The sequence below is a fragment of the Equus caballus genome, chromosome 4 (genome assembly GCF_041296265.1).
Source record: "Equus caballus isolate H_3958 breed thoroughbred chromosome 4, TB-T2T, whole genome shotgun sequence".
Taxonomy (NCBI): domain Eukaryota; kingdom Metazoa; phylum Chordata; class Mammalia; order Perissodactyla; family Equidae; genus Equus; species Equus caballus.
Genome location: NC_091687.1, coordinates 3,379,242 through 3,397,018, shown reverse-complemented (window position 1 = coordinate 3,397,018; position 17,777 = coordinate 3,379,242). Strand labels below are relative to the sequence as shown.

Here is a 17,777-nt window from a genome sequence, read left to right as displayed (position 1 = left end):
ACTGATACCCTGGATGTTATAGTAATAAGTTTCATATCAGAAGATACCCAAAGTTTTCTGGCTTCTTTTGTTTTTTAGGTCTTGATGAAAATTTTGCAATTTTTACAGAGTTGCAAATCAAATAAGATCAAGACTTTGTTTTATTCATTCATCCATTCAGCAAAGATTTATCTAGCGCTTACTAAAAGCCAGGCACTCTTCTGGGTGTTGAGGACACAGCAGTCAACAAAACAAACAAAACCCTTCGCCCTCATGGGGCTTCCATTCTGGAGGACAAGACAGATAATAAACAAAAGAAGTAAGTAAACATATTGTAGGTCACATGGCGATAAGTGTTATAGAAGGAAAGGACGTGGTGGCGGGCTGAGAGCTGCAATTTAAAAAGAGGTGAAAGAGAAGACCCCGCTGAGAAGAGGAACAGAACTGTAGGAGGTGAGGCACACTCCTGCAGACAGCTGAGGGAAGGCCATTCCAGGGCAAGGCTGAAGCAGACCTGGTGAGGTCAAGGAGGCCAGTGTGGTGGGAGGGAGGGGTTGGGCGGGAAAAGAACACTGAGAAGGAAGGGCATTGGAGGTTTCTGAGCATATAAGTGACATTATCTAACTCGGATTTTAACAGAATCATTCTGGCTCCTATTTTAAGAACAGACGGAAGTAGGAAAACCAGATGGGTGGCTATTGTAAAAACCTGGGCAAGAATAATGATGACTTGGACCAGGTACCTTTGACAGTTTTATCTCTTCAGATAGCTACCTTTTTTTGCTTCTGGTATGTCCTACTAAAGTGAGTGGGAGGGGGGAGGAGAGACTAAATGTAGCAGGGAAAATAATGCAAAACTCTCAACTCTTCTAGTTATACAATTCTATGTATTTTCACATTTATCTTCAGCCACACAGAACAAAGTGCATGAGCAATTTAAACATTTAAATTCAATTTAAATATTTAATACATTTAAATACTTAAACTTTAATATTTGAAAATACCTTCTAAATTATTACAGCTTCAAGGAAATGTTTAAAAAAAAAAAAAAACCTAAAAGCCATTATCACCACCATGTCAATAAATTTATATTTAGGCCAAGGTAACAATGAAAGAACCTGTTAATTTATTTTAAAGACATGAGCAATATTTTTGAAATGTGGAGTCACTAAATAATGACTAGTTCTGAAAGGTGTAGTTTTAAACTTTCCACTCTTCTAATGCTATTATTAAAACCAAAATGAAAGTGAGATCTAGAGGGTGCACACGCAGACCTGGGTCACACTGGGACATGTAGTTTGCTTTTTCTATGGATCCGAGACCAAAGGCTCTATGTGTTTGCTAAAGATTAAAAGGATAAACTGGTTATTTCTTATTTTAAAATACAAAGGCAACTAGGTCAAGTTAAACATTGAGAGAAAAGAGTTGTCAGCACTATTAATATCACCCTCCATCTGCAGAGCGGTTTACTGTTTACAAAGCACTTTCACTCACAGTGTCTCATCTGAGCCTCGCGGTAGCCCCATTACTACCAGGGTTCTTAATTTACAGGGAAGAAACTCAGACCCAGGGAGGGGAAGAGACTCCTCCACAGGCTTACCAGCCAGTGCCAGGGCTGGGGACAGAACCCTCACTTCCTAGTCCACTGCTCTTTACACTACACTCGTCTGTGTTCTTTTTCCCCTGTAGAACTGGGGACTGTTTTTCCTGTGCAGGAATTATCCAGGTCAACAAGACCAAAGGTGAACAGCAGCACCTATGGAAAGGTACCAGCTTGGGAATAAGAGTCTTATGTAAACTCTGTCGGCCCCAGTTAGAGTTACACAAACCAAGGAACAGAGATGTGTTAAGTCAGACACTGGCCCTTTAAATGCTCGCGGGCTGGTTCACCGGTTGGCCTCCCCTCCGTCTTCACTGTGCTCCTTAGGGCTTGCTTCCTCTCCTGGCCTGCTCCTGAGCACCTCCAGCAGAGGGCAGGCAGGACAGGAAGAAGAACATTAGCAACCTGTCTGATCAAAAAGTTGTCAGAAGAAAACTTAGGCCGTTATTTTAATTTAGGCTCTTGGAGTCTTTCTAGATATCAGTTATTAATGAAAACTTTGCCACCTTTGTCCTGTGTAGACCTCGAATAAACAATGCAAGAAAATGACTTCAGAACTGGAGAACAGAGTTTCGTTACTCTTCTTTATATTTCCACCACTGATTCCTCTAAATGATAAATATAAAACGTTAAATCTTTAAAAATATAACGCTTAAAAACATGTGGAGAGAGAGACGGGCAATTAACAAGAACAACCAATTCACAAAAGAGGAAATCCAACTGGCAGCGAATATGGAGAAATGTTCCATGTCACAGGCAGTTAAAGAGATAGACATTTAAAACAAGAAACCACCATGCTCCATCTGTCAAATTAGCGAATATTAAACAGTGAGAATTATTGGTAAGGGTATGGTGAGATAGGCATTTTCGTATATTTTTAGTGGAAATATAAATTGGTCCCATCTTTCTGGAGAGAAATCTAACCATATAGACGGATTAATCCTGACAGAAGAGGATCAGAGTAATTTCCTCCTGCCCGTGTTGGAACTAAAATCTGGTTCTTCTTCCTCTAATCAAGTGAACCCTTACACAGAGAAAACAGACTCATGATATATGATAGGACGAAAAGCAAGCTTTATGCCACTCCTGCCATCTGCAGACTCAGTGAGGCGGCAGGATGAGGGTCCCCACCGAAGGAGAGACGAAGGGTTCTAACTGTCTCCGCTCCAGGGAAGGCGCAGAGCACACAGGTGGTGGAGAGAATCGGAGGCACCTGGCTGCCTGTGGGTCTCCCAAGATCACAGCTCATCATGCTGATCCGCGTCCCATCATGCCAGGCTGTCACAGAGAGAGCCAGAGGGCTCTGACGTTTATGGGACTATCCAGATATAGTCATGGGTCTTGTCCACAATGGCCAGGCACGCGTGGACTGGACCGCCCATGTGCCCTCAAATTATATTATTATAAGCAATGTAATTTCGCTATATTACTATATATATACTATTTATACTAATAAATATTGCTATAAGTCTTACAGGTCAAACACAATTGCCCCTACATTCAAACTACAGGACTGTCACAGAGTTGCTTGATCTTGCTTATAACTTAACACCTACTAGCGTCAGCTAATTTAAGAGACCGTCTGATGGTGAAAAGGAGAAAGAGTCTTTTTATAATAGAAATTTGCTTGGAAGGCCTAGGCCCCACAAAAAGATTTTCCTGAGTTCTCCTAACTACACATTTATCAGAGTTTATAAAAGGGAGAAACTGGAAACAACCTAAATGTCCAGAGTATGGCATGCACCCATTAACTATTTAACAAAAATGGAAAATGCTTCTTCTAGAGTAAGAAGTCAAGATACAGAACACAGAGGTTCCTTCCAGGCTGGCTGACTCCGTCCTGTCTTTCTCACTGAACGCAGATGGAAAGTGGACAGGGCACACGAGCACTCTAAAATGAGATGGTGGCAGGCAGATCAGGAAAGCAGACGAGACCTGAAGTCCTGCCTAACCAGCTGGGAGTTTCCCATTTTCTTTCCCCTCCAGTATCTCCTAGCCTGGGCTCAGGATGCCCAAAACCCAAAGTGGAAACCAGGCATGGCAAGAGAGAGCTCCAGAAGAGCCTCTGGTTCTGGCCCAAGAAGCAGGAAAGTTAGCCCCTGATGCTCAGAGAAAACAGAAAAAATCACCAATTTTTTCTTAACCTTTCCCCCCCCCCCTTCTCTTATTTCTTTTGTGCCTCAGCCTGCAGGCACTCCAGGAGGACCAGTGGCGGCAGCCACCACAGTGGTGGGAGCACGGGGCCACAGTGCCTAAAACTCTGAGGGAGGGGACATTTAGTGAGAAGAGAAACCAGCATGAGGTTTCCGGGAGGGGAACCACTGTCAGAACTGGAACAGTGGACACGATGTGGTCAAACCGTCTGAGAGAGACGCCACATGGGCTGTCACAGCCAGCTGGAAATGGAGGTCTAGAACTCAGAGCACAGGCCTGGGTTAGAATTATTCCACGAATCGTTTTTTAAAGCTAAATGCTCTTGATGTTTTCTGCTTATTACTGAGTAACTGCTGATTACCGAGATTTGCTTGCACCATTCTTTAGTATCTCCTTCCCTGAAGAACCGAATGATAAGACCAATTATTACAATTCGAAAGAGGGAGTCTATCTTATCACTGGAAAAAAGTAAATAGGAGTTTATTTGGTCCTAGGATCTGGGCCCTGGCTCCTAAACTAGGGGTCTTTAGACTCTGCTTGCTTGCTCCTTAAAATAATTTTTAAAAACTATATTCCCTCACACGTTTTTAAATTTGTATCTAAACTTTTTCATCAAAAATTTAAAGAGTGGCAAAGGATGTGATTTCTGCACTATTGACATGTTTAAACTTAAACTATTACATCATTCGGATCTCATCAAGGAATGTAAAAACCACAGAGGTTTGATTCCCACGTCATTTAAAAACAAAATACAAACTCTTTTTTAACTGTCAGAAATTTCACGTCATTTCTTTTCCTCCTTGAATTCATATTTCCATTCCATTTTCCCCACAAAATTTTATCCTAATATGCCATATTTTGATGCTTGAAAATCTTTGATCGCTCTATAGTAATTCTTTGCAGTAAAAATACACATATAAATTGAAATATTCTTGGTTCTATAATGCTGTGTTATTTTTTCTTCTGTACTGAGTTCCCATTATAGTTCTCAAATAGACAAAATTGATCAAACAACATAAATGACACATTTAAATAAATATTAAATACAGAAGGTTAAACTTTTATTGTAAATCCATCATTTAATGAGATGATGGGGGCTTTGCTTCCAATTAGCTTATGTATCTGCGGGTTAATATTACTAATTGCCAGAATTATGTTTTTACTCTCTTTTTTAATGTCAGCTCTGAAAAAACTTAGTCACATGCATGAGAATACGGGACTGAAAGGAGTTTTATTACAGCAATGACCTACCATTATTTGAACCCCCTCAGAATTATAGAACTAAAATCACATAGTAATGAATCATTAAAACGTATTTTTTAATGAGTCACCGACTAACCACTCGCCTGGTTCCTCCTTCAATTTTGTTGAAAGTAAAGAAGTGAAAACCTCCTCAGTTTCAAAAAAATTATTATAATTTTTCCCCCTTGTCACCGTCCACACCAGTAATCTGAATTGCCTTCTGGTCTGGAACTTCCGAGGTTCTGCCACCCAAGGGCAACGGCAACGTGCTGCTGGAACATCTGGAGAGGGAGAAAGGCCTCGCTTTCATAACGCGGGAGGAGGAGGGGAGGGGATCCTGGAAGGGGAGAAAGAAAAAGCAGCACACCTCAAGGTGTCTTCAGGCAGATCAGTTTTAACGAAGGAAGTCGCAGACCCAGGAACCTAGGAACTGGATTCTATCCAGTAAATCTATCTTTAGGCCCTCATGCCCTGGAGAAATCTTTGTGCACCCCCCCATTGGTTTAAACTAACTAGCATTTCCTTTCTTGCATCATGGCCCATTGTGGGGGGAAAAAAACAGTTAGAAAAGAAAAAACAAACCCGAGAGCATTTTTTGAGAGTTGAAGGAAAAAAACCAGTGTGATTCCTAGGGATCAGGAAAATTCCTCAGGGGAGAGGAGGAGCAGGGGGGAGGAAGGAGTGGCTGGTGCCCATGAGTTGGGTAGGTCAAGGACCACTTCCCTCCCTCCCTGAAAAGTGGTAGAACCTGGAGGTAAGGCCTCGCCCTCCGGAGTCAGCACCCTGAGATTGCATTTCATTGATTCAACAAACATTTTGGGGGTACTGTCTAGGTCAGCGTCTGTGCCAGGCCCCAGGGTACAAAGCCCTTTATGCTCCTTGTCTTTAAGGAACTTACACCAGCTGAGCAGGACCCGGGTTCTCCAGGAGGTTCTCTAGCCAGCCAGCCCCGCTCCCTGCCCCCACCAAATACTTCTGCAGGTCCTGGGATTTCTCGTCATAACCCTGTTCTCTCTTCTACCACCACCAACAGCTTATGTGTACCTCATTTCCCCCAGACATTACTCCATGCTTTCTAGTGCAGAGTGGGCCACGCCATAGTGGGTGCTGCCAGTGGATTATGGGGTCCTGTAAAGTGACTTCCAGGAAAATAAAGCTGGTAAAAAGTGTCCTCGTCCTTGACCCCATTCCAATGGTACAAACCAACCAACTACTCAACCAACTCCTCACCCACTTCATTTGCTCTTTTCATGACTCAGGCATTCTACCAAAGGAGTGATTATTCTAGTGACAGGATTTGAGAAGGTAGAAGAAATACTGTCTCTTACAGGCTTACAGGGACACCCAAGATAGTTTGTCCTTCAGCCCCTCAATAATTCAGGGGACAGCTGAGACCTAAGCATTACGAGGGGCCTCAGTTCAGATATCTCTAGGCAACCAGAAGCTTCTTCCAGTGTGCTGTACAAATATTACTCTATTTTTATGTGTGCTCTGGTGTCAAATATGTTGGGAAGCACTGTAAATTAATTTATCAAAGTATCAACTAATAAGATCGGAACGGAAGTCCAAATGCACTGCCTGGGAGCTACATCTGTCCTGCAGACATCTTTGGTTTGGCAGACACAGTGTTGACGATTAAAAAACAATTTATTTGCAACATTAAAAAATTTCGCATGAAAATCTAGATATCTAGCTTCTCGTGAAAAATTGACACCAAGCTGCAGTCTCATGTTGCAGCAGGCAGCTGGCCCTGAGCAAGAGCTGCCCCCTCCAGACAGGGTATGCCCTTCCATGTTATCGGCTGCCTTCTTTCACCTACACGACTTGCACGCCCACCCCATTTCCACCATCACTTGAGTTTCTCTCTACTGCACTAGGCGATAGTCCACCCTTGTGCCAACTTCACACTTAGCATGCACGCACACATGCACGTACACGACCCCTGCTGTCTCAGTCACAATATCCGCAAAAGCAGAACTTACTAATGCAATTTAATTATTTTTATTCTAAAAATAATACGTATGTATCACAGAAAATTTAGAAAATGAAAAAGATGAAAGGAAAATTGTTAAACCACCAGTGATCTTGCCACCCTGAGATAATCAGCATTAATATCTCAGAACGCATTTTTCTGATTTTTTCTATTGTTCCGTACAAGGAAAGCTACACTGATAAAGATGTAATTCTGAGTGGGCTTATATTTTTGTGGACTTCAAAGCTGTTATTAATTTCCTTTGTGCTTAAAACCACAGGATTTGTTTGGTGACCATGATTTGCTATAAATAAAAATCATCTACTTGTAATTTTATCGTTCAATACAATATCACATACATTGAACCTTATATAATATTTTAATTTATGTAGCACTCATTCCATGCATTAACCTTGTATCACATTTGTAACTTATCTGAAATTGAGCTGAGCTTCTCAGAGGGCATATTATAAAGCTTCAGAGCTTAGATGCTAAAATTGATCACTTGGTTCTGGTAGAGACCAGCATGCTATCACTTTTGCTTTCAGTAGCTCAGATGTCTACTATAGCCGATTTCAGATCATCGTCAACTGGATGTGGTCTGTTGACATGGTACACGGTAGTTGTACCACGCCATTTGTCTGTGTGTGTATGACAAAAATTCTTGAGAGATAGCTGGTTAGATGATGAGAGGAAGGACCAACACCCCTGCCGTCCACCCCTCGGACATCCAGGAACTACATCAGCCCCTAGACTTCAAGGAGGAAAGGGAAATCCAAAGCGGCTGAGATAAGTTTCTGTCACCTCTCATTCTTGCCTTCCTACTGGGGCTTATGTAGAAATTAACTCCATAGAAGGGCAGGCATATAGAAAAATAAGGAAATATTTCCTGGATGCCCAAGTTTATGAAAATCCTTGCTTTGCCTGTTGTTTCTCCTTATGAAAGTGTACTGTTTTAGGACTTTCATTTTGCACGGAATTACACTGTAAACATACAAGTAAAATTGCTAGTCACTTTACAGGAGTGGTTGAAGAGGTGGGAACAGGAGTTGTCTCTTCTGTTTTAACTGGGGCTGATAAGGCTTCAGAGATTTAAGATGCCAGTGATAACTGCATCTTGAGAGAGGGAAATGGTGAATTTATGAAATTATGGCGGGGGGAGAGGCTTCCTTTTCTTTCCAAGTAAAATAGAACATCAGGAAATGTTTTTGCTTTAATGTGGTTTCTTTCAGTCAAGTGGAAAATAAGGTTTACTGTGAGATTTTTGTACTGTTTTGGGCCTTTCTGTTGTAGGTCGGAACAGCTTCAATAGCATGAAAAATAATTTGAACCAATAACTGTCGTAATGAATCCCATTCTCAAGTTGCTCCATGTTGAATTTTTCTTTCTCGGGTTAGTTATGCACTGGTTATTTTAACATACATTTACAGAATGCCTACTCTGTGCCGCACTATGCTAAGTGCTGAGGGAAAAACATGAACGAGACACCGTCCTTTTCCTGCAGGAGGTCTCGGTGTAGAGAAAGAGACAACTGCACTACAGGGTCACCATGAAGTGTGATTCAGAGTAGAATGAAGTATGCGGTAGGGTGCGTGTGGGAACGTACTGGCATAACACCCAACTGGAACGGTGATTACAGGTGAAGAAAGGACATGGTGGCTGAGTCCTAAACGATCAGCGAGAGCTTCCCAGATGAACAAGTGAGGAAAGCCATCACAAGCAAGCGGAGCAGCACGTGCAGAGAAGAGTGGTGAGAAAGCAAAGCGAATTCAGGGAACTAAAATTTGCTTCAGCGTGACCAAGAAGTTAAGCTGGAGTGAGGAAGAGCATGCTGGCAGATAAGGCTGAACAGAAGGGCAGATGTCAGATCATAAAGAAACTTGTAGGTCGTGCTGAAGGTTTGAATTTTATTCTCAAGGCAATGGGAATGCATTGAAGCCTTTTTAACAGAAAAGGGCCACGATCAGATTTGTGTTTTAGTAGGTCAGATTGTTGGCAGAATGGAGGATCAATATTTGAAAGAGGGAGAACCGTTGGGAGCTGGTGCAGTCACCCATGTAAGAAATGAGAACAGTGTGAGCCTAGCTAGTGACTGTGAAGATAAAGAGGATGCAACTGAAGATATTTAGGACATAGAGTCAGTAAGACCTGACAACTTCATGGATGTGAGAAATGAAGAACTTTCTAGTCATGGTCATTATAGACACTTGTGAAAATGTTTGATCTCCTCTTATCGGTGTAAAATTCAGATGAAAACAAATAATACTCATTCTTATTCTGAGTCCTAAAATTTTACGTTGAAATTTTTTCACCCTCTTGAATGAAAAAGATTCTGATGGTCTCGTCTCAAGACTCAGCACATCTTTTTCCGAATCATAAAACCACTACCTATTAAGAAGGTAACAAAAAAATGGGGATGTGGTTCTTCAGAATTGCAGCAATTTCACGTCTCTTGTCACCACAATCTACTACACCTGTTCATACACCCACCTCCTGTCATTATTAATAGCCTTTTGCTTTCTCAATTTTCCATTCAAATCTAATTTTTAAAAAATAAGTTGACCACCAAATTGAGTGAGTCACTTTTAAAGTCATTCTTATGGTTAGTGGAGTTTCGGTTCTCAAATTTGTTTTAAAGAATAAGAGTTATCCTAAATGTTTAAAAAATGTGGTTGAGTAATACCATCAGTTTTCTTAAATGTACCAGAAGAAGACAAGAGAATTGTAATGCAATATGAATTTTAAATTTAAGACTCAAGTCATGTACTATGATAGGTGTGATTTGAAGGAAAATGTACTCATTTATGTCAACTTGCATAAATTTGAATCAAATGGAAAAGGCACTGCTCAACAGACTTTACAGATTCAAGTTATAAAACAATACCGCATTAGTTAGAAACTTTGCAAGCTTATTGAATAAGCTCATTATCATATGAAAAATATTAGCATGCTGTTAACTTGAACTATTTTTTCTCCATATGTTCTTGAATTTAACATTAAATTGCTGTTGTTATAATATTTAGAACTCTATTACCAGTGGCGCTTAATGGTAGAACTAAGGAATTATGGGAAATAGAGTTTGAGAAGTTCCTGACTCCACTAACAATCCATAAGAGACTTAAAAGGTTCACGACAGAAATTTGGGCCTTGCTTTACACAATAGACGAGTTCTTGTAACTTGAATTTACAGAAGAAACCATTAAGATTATCTTGCTCAACTCCCTAATATCAGGGAACTATAAGACCAGAGCATCATCTGATACAACCAAGGAGACAAAACTGGTTGGTAACAGCCCTAAAATCTAGACCAGAGCTCTTCCCAAGCATCCACACCTGTCTTTTCCATGACCTTATCGCCAACTTAGTTGAACCAGAGAAGCTTCAACCAGAGAAGGAACTCTTTTTTATAAAGTTAATAGGCAGCCTCAAAATTACACTGCATTTTACATAAATTCTGATTTCCATATCTCTTTTTCATTATGTTTAAAGGAAAGCATATTCAAATAACTACATCCGTCGAATTTGAACTGGAAGAAGGCTGGAGGTTGTGTGGCTACATAGCCCAAATTAGTCAAAAGAGTGAAATTTTTAAAAATGTAGAAGAATTTTTTCTTTGCAGTAAACACGGCAATGAGACCAAGCTGACCACATCCTCCTCACAGAGGCTAGAGACTCTGTTTTAATAACTGGATGTGGATGATAGATAATGAGCACATCATACATCTAAGCTGAGTTGTTCCATCTCACCCTACATCCATGGGGTCTAAAGCCCAGCCAGCTGCTACCTAAACTTGTGATTTTCAGAAGTTCTAATTATGGTGTTCCTGTAATTGAGAAAAATCTCTAGAAAAGAGAAAGTGGGGGCCTGGCAGGAAACTGCATCAGAGTCTTTCAATGGAGCCCCAAACAGGAACATTCTCTGTCCTTCTACCTCCCCGTCTCTCGTATCATCAGGAGCTGTGAAAAGAAATGGGGAGATAGTCATCCTAAGGACACACATATAAGAGTCTTTGAATTTATTGAGAATCTTGGTTTTCATAGGCAATATTCAATTGTAATTATCTGATTCCCAGCCATTAAATGCCTTTTCGCAAATTTGTGTTGAGAGTACTTACAACCTAGGAACACTCAGCGGCATTCATTTTCATACGGGCTGGGTGGGGCCCTGTGCCAAAGGAAGTTCAAAGCAATAAAACAATTACTCAGGCCCTTGTGGCTGAGCCATTATTATCGAAGAATCAGGCTGTTCACTGAAGAACTTACTCTCTGAATCTTAGTCATATACTGACAACCCCTTTCACGAAGTGATGGCTACTCCTAGTCAATAAGGGAAGGGAACTGACATTTGAGCACCTGCAATGTGTTTTACACGTTTCCGCATTCTGACAACAGCCCTGTGAGAAATGTATTACCCCACTTCACAAATGAAGGAACAAATTCTGAGAAATGAAGAAGGTTGCTCAAGGTCATATAGTCAGAAGACTGGCCTTTCTGAAGCCAAAGTTCAAGTCCATTCCACCAGGCTTTGCTCTTTCCCCAATCTAAGAAGAGACGAAGGACCCCAAACTCGACATTCAGAGTATAAATATATTATAAAATCCAACGTATGAAGAGTTGGCCTTGCTATGATGCCATATGATGCCTCTGTGCATTTATTTTATCTGCCAAATCTGCTGGCTATCCTTTACTTCAAAGAGCCAGAAAGTATCTCTACGATCAACTAACTGTAGGGTGGGTGTTTAAGAAATGCAGTTTGATGGTGACCGTGGGAAAATGTGCTTCACAGCCATCAAACCAGACCGGATCCCAGTTTCACTGCACTGAGATTGTCAGGTGCCAAAAGAAGTGATGACAGGGGGCCAAGACAGATGTTATGACAAATTAACAAGGGAGGCAGCAGGCCAGGAAAGAGTCATAAAGTGTTTGAAGTCTACACTGAAGTATAATTTCAAGTCATCGAACATCACTGACTGAAAGAGGCTGTCACAAACGTAACCTAGTTTTGACTGAAAGAGCCACAGACAAGACAGCTGAGCTCCCAGCAGGATCTGGTCTTGCCATCAGTAGCTTCAGTGCTGTCTCCCTAAGCATTTGGGCTGGCTTTCACACGCAACAGAATTGTGTAAGACGGAACACTAAGTCATGGCCAGCTTGCCAGAGGCGGTCAAGTGTGTTCTACATTTAGAAGAAGAGGAAGTATTTCCAGGCCCTTGCCCCCTTAAAAAGCCATGGGACAACCTAGGGTCAATCAGAACGACAATGTCTTGGTTTTACTCACTCTACGTACGTATAGAAACTGTCTCTAGCACTATATCGCCACATTTTTATATTATTCAACTTGGAAAAGTATCAGTGGCAGAGTATTTTCATCATATTCACAAAGGTGACTAATAAATACCTGCCAACTGCAATGATTCACACACGTTAGGGTATATTTTATCAGCACGAATTATCTCCCAACTATTCTGATAGCGAAATGCAATGCATGATGTATTGAAGGGGCCAAGGAATAAGTGTGTTAAAATATAAATATGTAAAAACAGAAAGGTTTTTTACCAAAACCAAAGGACATACAAACAGCAGTTTAAAATGTGGACAAAAAAAATAAAGCTCCCCATCACACTGATAACCAAAGATGTGCAAAATAAAACTGCAATGAGTTCATTTTTTGCCTCTAATATTAAAAAATTACAATAGGCAATGCAATAAACGGTATGGGGAGATGGGCTTTCTCATGCTCAGCTGATCAAAATATAAACTGCTACGGGCTCTCTGGAAAGTAATTTACCAGTATATTTCAAAAGCCTTAAAATGTTCATATGCCTCTGAAAGTCCAGTGGGATCAGAAGCTCTGGGAGTGGGGCCAAGCAATCTGTGGTTTAACAAGCCAGCCAAGCGATTGTGATGCACATTTAAGGTTGAGAACCACTGCCCTAGGGATTCTAACCCGCTGCCAGGGCTTAACGACCATCTGCCGGCGGATGAGTCCTAAATCTACATCTGTGCCTCAGACGTCTTTTCTGAGTTTCAGGCCTATATAACCAACTACCCCCTTGACATTCCCTTTTTGATATCTCACAGACACTTCAAAATAAACATGTTTAACACTGCGTTCAGATACTTCTCCTAAAAATATTCTCTACCTCCAGCGGTCCCAATCTCTACAAATGGCACCATCATTTCTACTCAAGCCAGAAACCTAAGTGTCATCCTTGTCTCTCCCCACTCTCTTCCACATCGTCCCCATATCCAATCAAGCACTATTTCCTAAAGGTATAAGATATTGGTGTGGACTGAATTGCGTTCCCTAAAATTCATATGCTGAGGCCCTAACCCCCAGGGTGACTGTATCTAGAGCATGGGGCTTTAGGAGGTAACTAAAGTTAAGTGAGGTCATTATATATTTTATTATGGCAGTCTGAGCAGACGAAGACAGAAATGTACAAACCGTCTGTTTCCTTTTATCGCCACTGCTGCCATCCTTGTACAGACTACCATCATCTCTTGCAGGGACTACTGCAATATCCTTCTGTCAGTCTTCCCTCTCCATCAGTCTCACCTTCTTCAAACCATCCTCTATACTCAGCTAAAGGAATATCATTAAGTTGGGTTTCTATTTAAAATCCTTCAGTGGCTTTCTGTTATCTTTCAAATAATGCCCCAAAACTTAACATAGCTACATCAGGATGATATAAATTAACTGATGGACTCCAACACTACCCCAATATACTGAGCCCTTGTCTCTCCTCCTCTAGATACTTGCTGCCCTCAGCCTTTGCACTGCCTTGCACCCTCCTGGTCAGCCTGCTCTTAAGTGTCACTGTCTGGCCACGCTGGAAAATAGCCAGCTGCTCCCCACAGCCCACTGGGGATCACCTTTATCGGGGAGGCTGTGCTCAGGTCCTTCTCGCAGGCACCCTATGCAGACCCATTACAGTCATGCGTCACTTAACGACGGGGGTACATTCTGAGAAACGGTGGTTAGGTGATCCCGTCGTTGTGTGAACATCATAGAGTGTACTTACACAAACCTAGATAGTATGGCCCCACTACACACCTAGGCCACATGGTACTAATTTCATGGGACCTCCATCATATACGAGGTCAGTTGTTGGCCAAAACGTCATTACGTAGTGCATGACCATACTAACCCTGCCCCAATTTTTCTAACGCCCAGCCTGTTACTTTTTTGGTTTAGACTTAAAAGCCACAAAAATTTGAAGTTTCCGTTATTGGTTTTCTTTGGGGCACCCCCTCGACTTCTTGAGGGAATGCCTCTTGGCTCACAGCCCAAGAGGTGGAGGGTTGAAGGTTAATATAGCACTGGCATTAAAAACACGTCAATTAATCCTTCACAAATTACCCCAGTGCAGTGGCTAGAAAGTCTTGTACTATTTGGCCTGTATGACTAGCTCCCCGGTCTCTCCAGCTTTGTTGGGAAATATCATGCTGACTTTTAGTTTCTCACATAGACCAGGCCCGCTCCCACCTTTCGCCCTTTGTACATAGTGACCCATCTACTAGCCTCCTTTTTTTTGCCCTTCCCTTTGCCTATTCACCTTTCACGTCTCAATTTAAACATCATTTTCTTAGGAAGGACATCTTTAACCACTTTTATACAGTGTTAGGTCTCCTGTCAGACATTCCCAGCATACTTAGAATTTCTTTCAACTTGTAATTTACGCACTCATAATTACTTACGATTATTTGTTTAGTGCCTATCGTCCCTGCTAGGCTATAAATGCCATGTGTCTGTTTTCTCTAACGCAATCTCAGTATCCTGAACATGCTAAGTGTTCAGTGCATATCTATGACTGACCCACTGACAGAGTTAAATCATTATAGGGTAGACTTCAGAATTAGGGATCTGGTACCATATCTGTTTATTTACAGTATGCTGAGATTGCAAACCATGTTAGTTTTTTAAAAAAGTGTTCCATTTACAACTACTTTTCTTACTGAATCAGGATTTTAGCAACACAAATTTGGAAAGAAATTTGTTTCCTTATATACAACCATCGTCCATATACCCTAGTTTAAAAGTTTTCTTTCTTTCTTTCTTTCTTTCTTTTTTTTTTTTGCTGAGGAAGATTTGCCCTAATATCCATGCCAATCTTCCTCTATACTTTAGTATGTGGGCCGCCAGCACAGCATGGCCACTAACCGAGCACTGTAGGTCTGAGCCGAGGAACCGGACCTGGGCTGCCAAAGCAGAGCATGCTGAACGTAACCAGTAGGCCACTGGTGCTGGCCCTAAAATTTTTATTTCTATCAAAATAGCCTTATTGTTCTCATGAAACCTAGGCAACAACTTTAGAATTAATAAATGGTATATATTTGAATTCGATCAAGTATAGTTACATTTCTGAAATACTATTTCTGCATAAGATTTCACGTGAAAAGAGAGCTTGAAAGCCACTCGTAAACAATGGCTTTAAGTCCTAGAGAAGAAACAAAACTTTTATAATAAATTGGAAGGAGAGTTTAGAGTTCTCTTTACACAGACTGTGAGACATCTGCAACAACCGCATTACTTTACTCTACCTAGTTTGTGGCCAATTGAAACATTTACAATAACACTTGTAGTTTTGATTTGTATTCTCTTCTCTTATGCTTTTCCTACGTAATTTTTCCTTCCCTAATTTACACAGTAAGATATATTTGCCAGTGGGCTGGAGGAAAGGGAAGGCAGGATTGAGAGAGAAGGGAAGGAGAGCCGTAAGAAAGAGCTGGATCTGGGGCCGGCCCAGTGGCACAGCAGTTAAGTGCACACATTCCGCTTTGGCGGGGTTCGCCGGTTCAGATCCCGGGTGCGGACATGGCACCGCTTGGCAAGCCATGCTGTGGTAGGCGTCCCACATATAAAGTAGAGGAAAATGGGCACGGATATTAGCTCAGGACCAGTCTTCCTCAGCAAAAAGAGGAGGATTGGCAGCAGATGTTAGCTCAGGGCTAATCTTCCTCAAAAAATAAATACATAAACAGAAAAACAAGGAAAAAGAGCTGGATCTTAGGCATCTCCTAGGCAACCCATAACTCTGATTATCTTACCACGAATCTTCTTGCTTTTCCTCTTATACAACCCAGCAGAAAATACAAAATATATTTGACTCCATGGCATATTGGGAATGACACCAATAGATGTATTTTCTTTTCAGGACAATCATGGTTCCACCACATTAAAGAAATAATTTAGCTACAGTGGTGATTCTAAGAGGTCCACTCAACAGAGAGTCCACCCCATTAACCAACCTCCAGACCTGAGTCATCAATCCATTACAAGCTGCTAACAATATCTCATCCTCACTTGGCTGTCAAACCCAACACGTCTCAAATGGAACTCATCATTTCCCCCGTAAACTGGTTTATCTTCTCGATTTCCCTGTTTCAACCAGTGCTACAATCATAATCCTAGTCACCCAAATTTACAACCTAGGAGCCACCTGTAAGCTCTCTCCTTTCTCATTGTCTGCAGTACAGGGAAGAGGGGTGGAGCCAGGATCTGCTCTCTAGCCTAACCACTCAAGTGGGTTGAGCACTGACATCAGAGAGTTGTCAAGGTGTATCCAGATGCCTTGTTGCATTTGTTAAAAATGCAGACTTCCAGCCACACCTCAGACCCACTGAATCAGGGTTGGGCTGGGGAAATCTGCATTTTAAATTAGCTCTCCACGGAACTTCTTAGGCCAACTAAATACAACCAACGCTTTAAAGGAAATGACCCACTTACAGAAAGACACACTGTGGAGGAGCAGCTGGGTGAGTAAGGCATCCTGTGCAAAGGGCACAAGAGGAAGTAATGGAGTCCCAAGCAGGTGGGTGGAACAAAGAGACAGAAAAACGAGAGTAAACAGTATGTAAGAGTTCCATGCTTCTGAAGCCACCATTTAGACCTGTTTATGAACAGCCTTTGCCAGGATAGGGCACGAGGGACTCCAGTTCACCCAAAAGAGGACCAACCACAACAAGTCATCCCAGAGACTAGTTGAGAATTAAAGCACACAGGGGAGGAGGAGTAACAAGGTGCTATTTCAGGGTTATCACTGGCCCATAGGATAACAGCTCCATTTGACAATAAAGAGACTGAGAGAATAATACAGGAGGCTGGAAAGAGGTTGGGAAGAGTTTGGGAGGAGGCTGGGAGGAATGACGGGCTTTATCTGTGTCAGCCACAATTTGGTTGCCAATAAAGGAAGCCCTTCTAGCTAATTTAAACTCAAAGGGATTTAATATAACAATTTAGGTGCTTACAAAATCGTTAGGAAGTCTGGGGAAACAGGCTCCAGGCTGAGCTTCCAGGAATGATGGCCAGATGTGCCAACCAAAGGAGCTATGGCCTATGTCATGGCCAGAAAACTGGGGAATAGGGAAATGGCAACCCCAGCTACTGGCTCCAGGCACACTGCCTCACTCCAGATTCACGCCGTCTTTGAAATGGATGTCCCTGGCACCCACACAAGTAGGTACCAGTCCCTGGGCCCCCTGCTCCACTGTCATGGAAAAACCAGAGCCTCCAAATCCCTAGTGGAAAGAACAGAAATGCCACCTTTGTCTCACTTCCGTCTGCCAAATATGACACGCGTGTGTCTGCTTTGACAGAGGCTGAGTCACATGTGGGATCTGAGGAAGTCTGCGAAATGGAGGCTTCAGCTCTCCATCCTCTAGCAGGTTACAAAGGTGGGGGGGGGGGGTGGGTAGTAGAGGCCGTATAGGCATCTCGCTCCATATCATGCTCAGCTGTTAGCTTCTCTACTAGATTGGAAGCTGTCAGAGCCCAGGGACCCGACGTTAACTGTTTCAGAAGTCCGAGCCCTTAGCAGAGTGTCTGATG

General features: G+C 42.0%; 1 long non-coding RNA gene across 4 annotated transcripts in view; it reads right to left on the bottom strand.

The window, feature by feature from the left end:
* LOC138923868 (uncharacterized) overlaps positions 1 to 17,777 on the bottom strand; it is a 90,274-nt gene that overhangs the window by 27,708 nt on the left and 44,789 nt on the right. Inside the window, exon 3 of one of the 4 annotated variants that reach the window (XR_011438081.1) lies at positions 6,960 to 10,903. The exons of the other annotated variants lie outside the window; for them this stretch is intronic. This is a non-coding gene — a long non-coding RNA (uncharacterized lncRNA). Of the gene's footprint in view, positions 1 to 6,959; positions 10,904 to 17,777 lie in introns of those variants that run through there. 4 annotated transcript variants of the gene reach the window in all.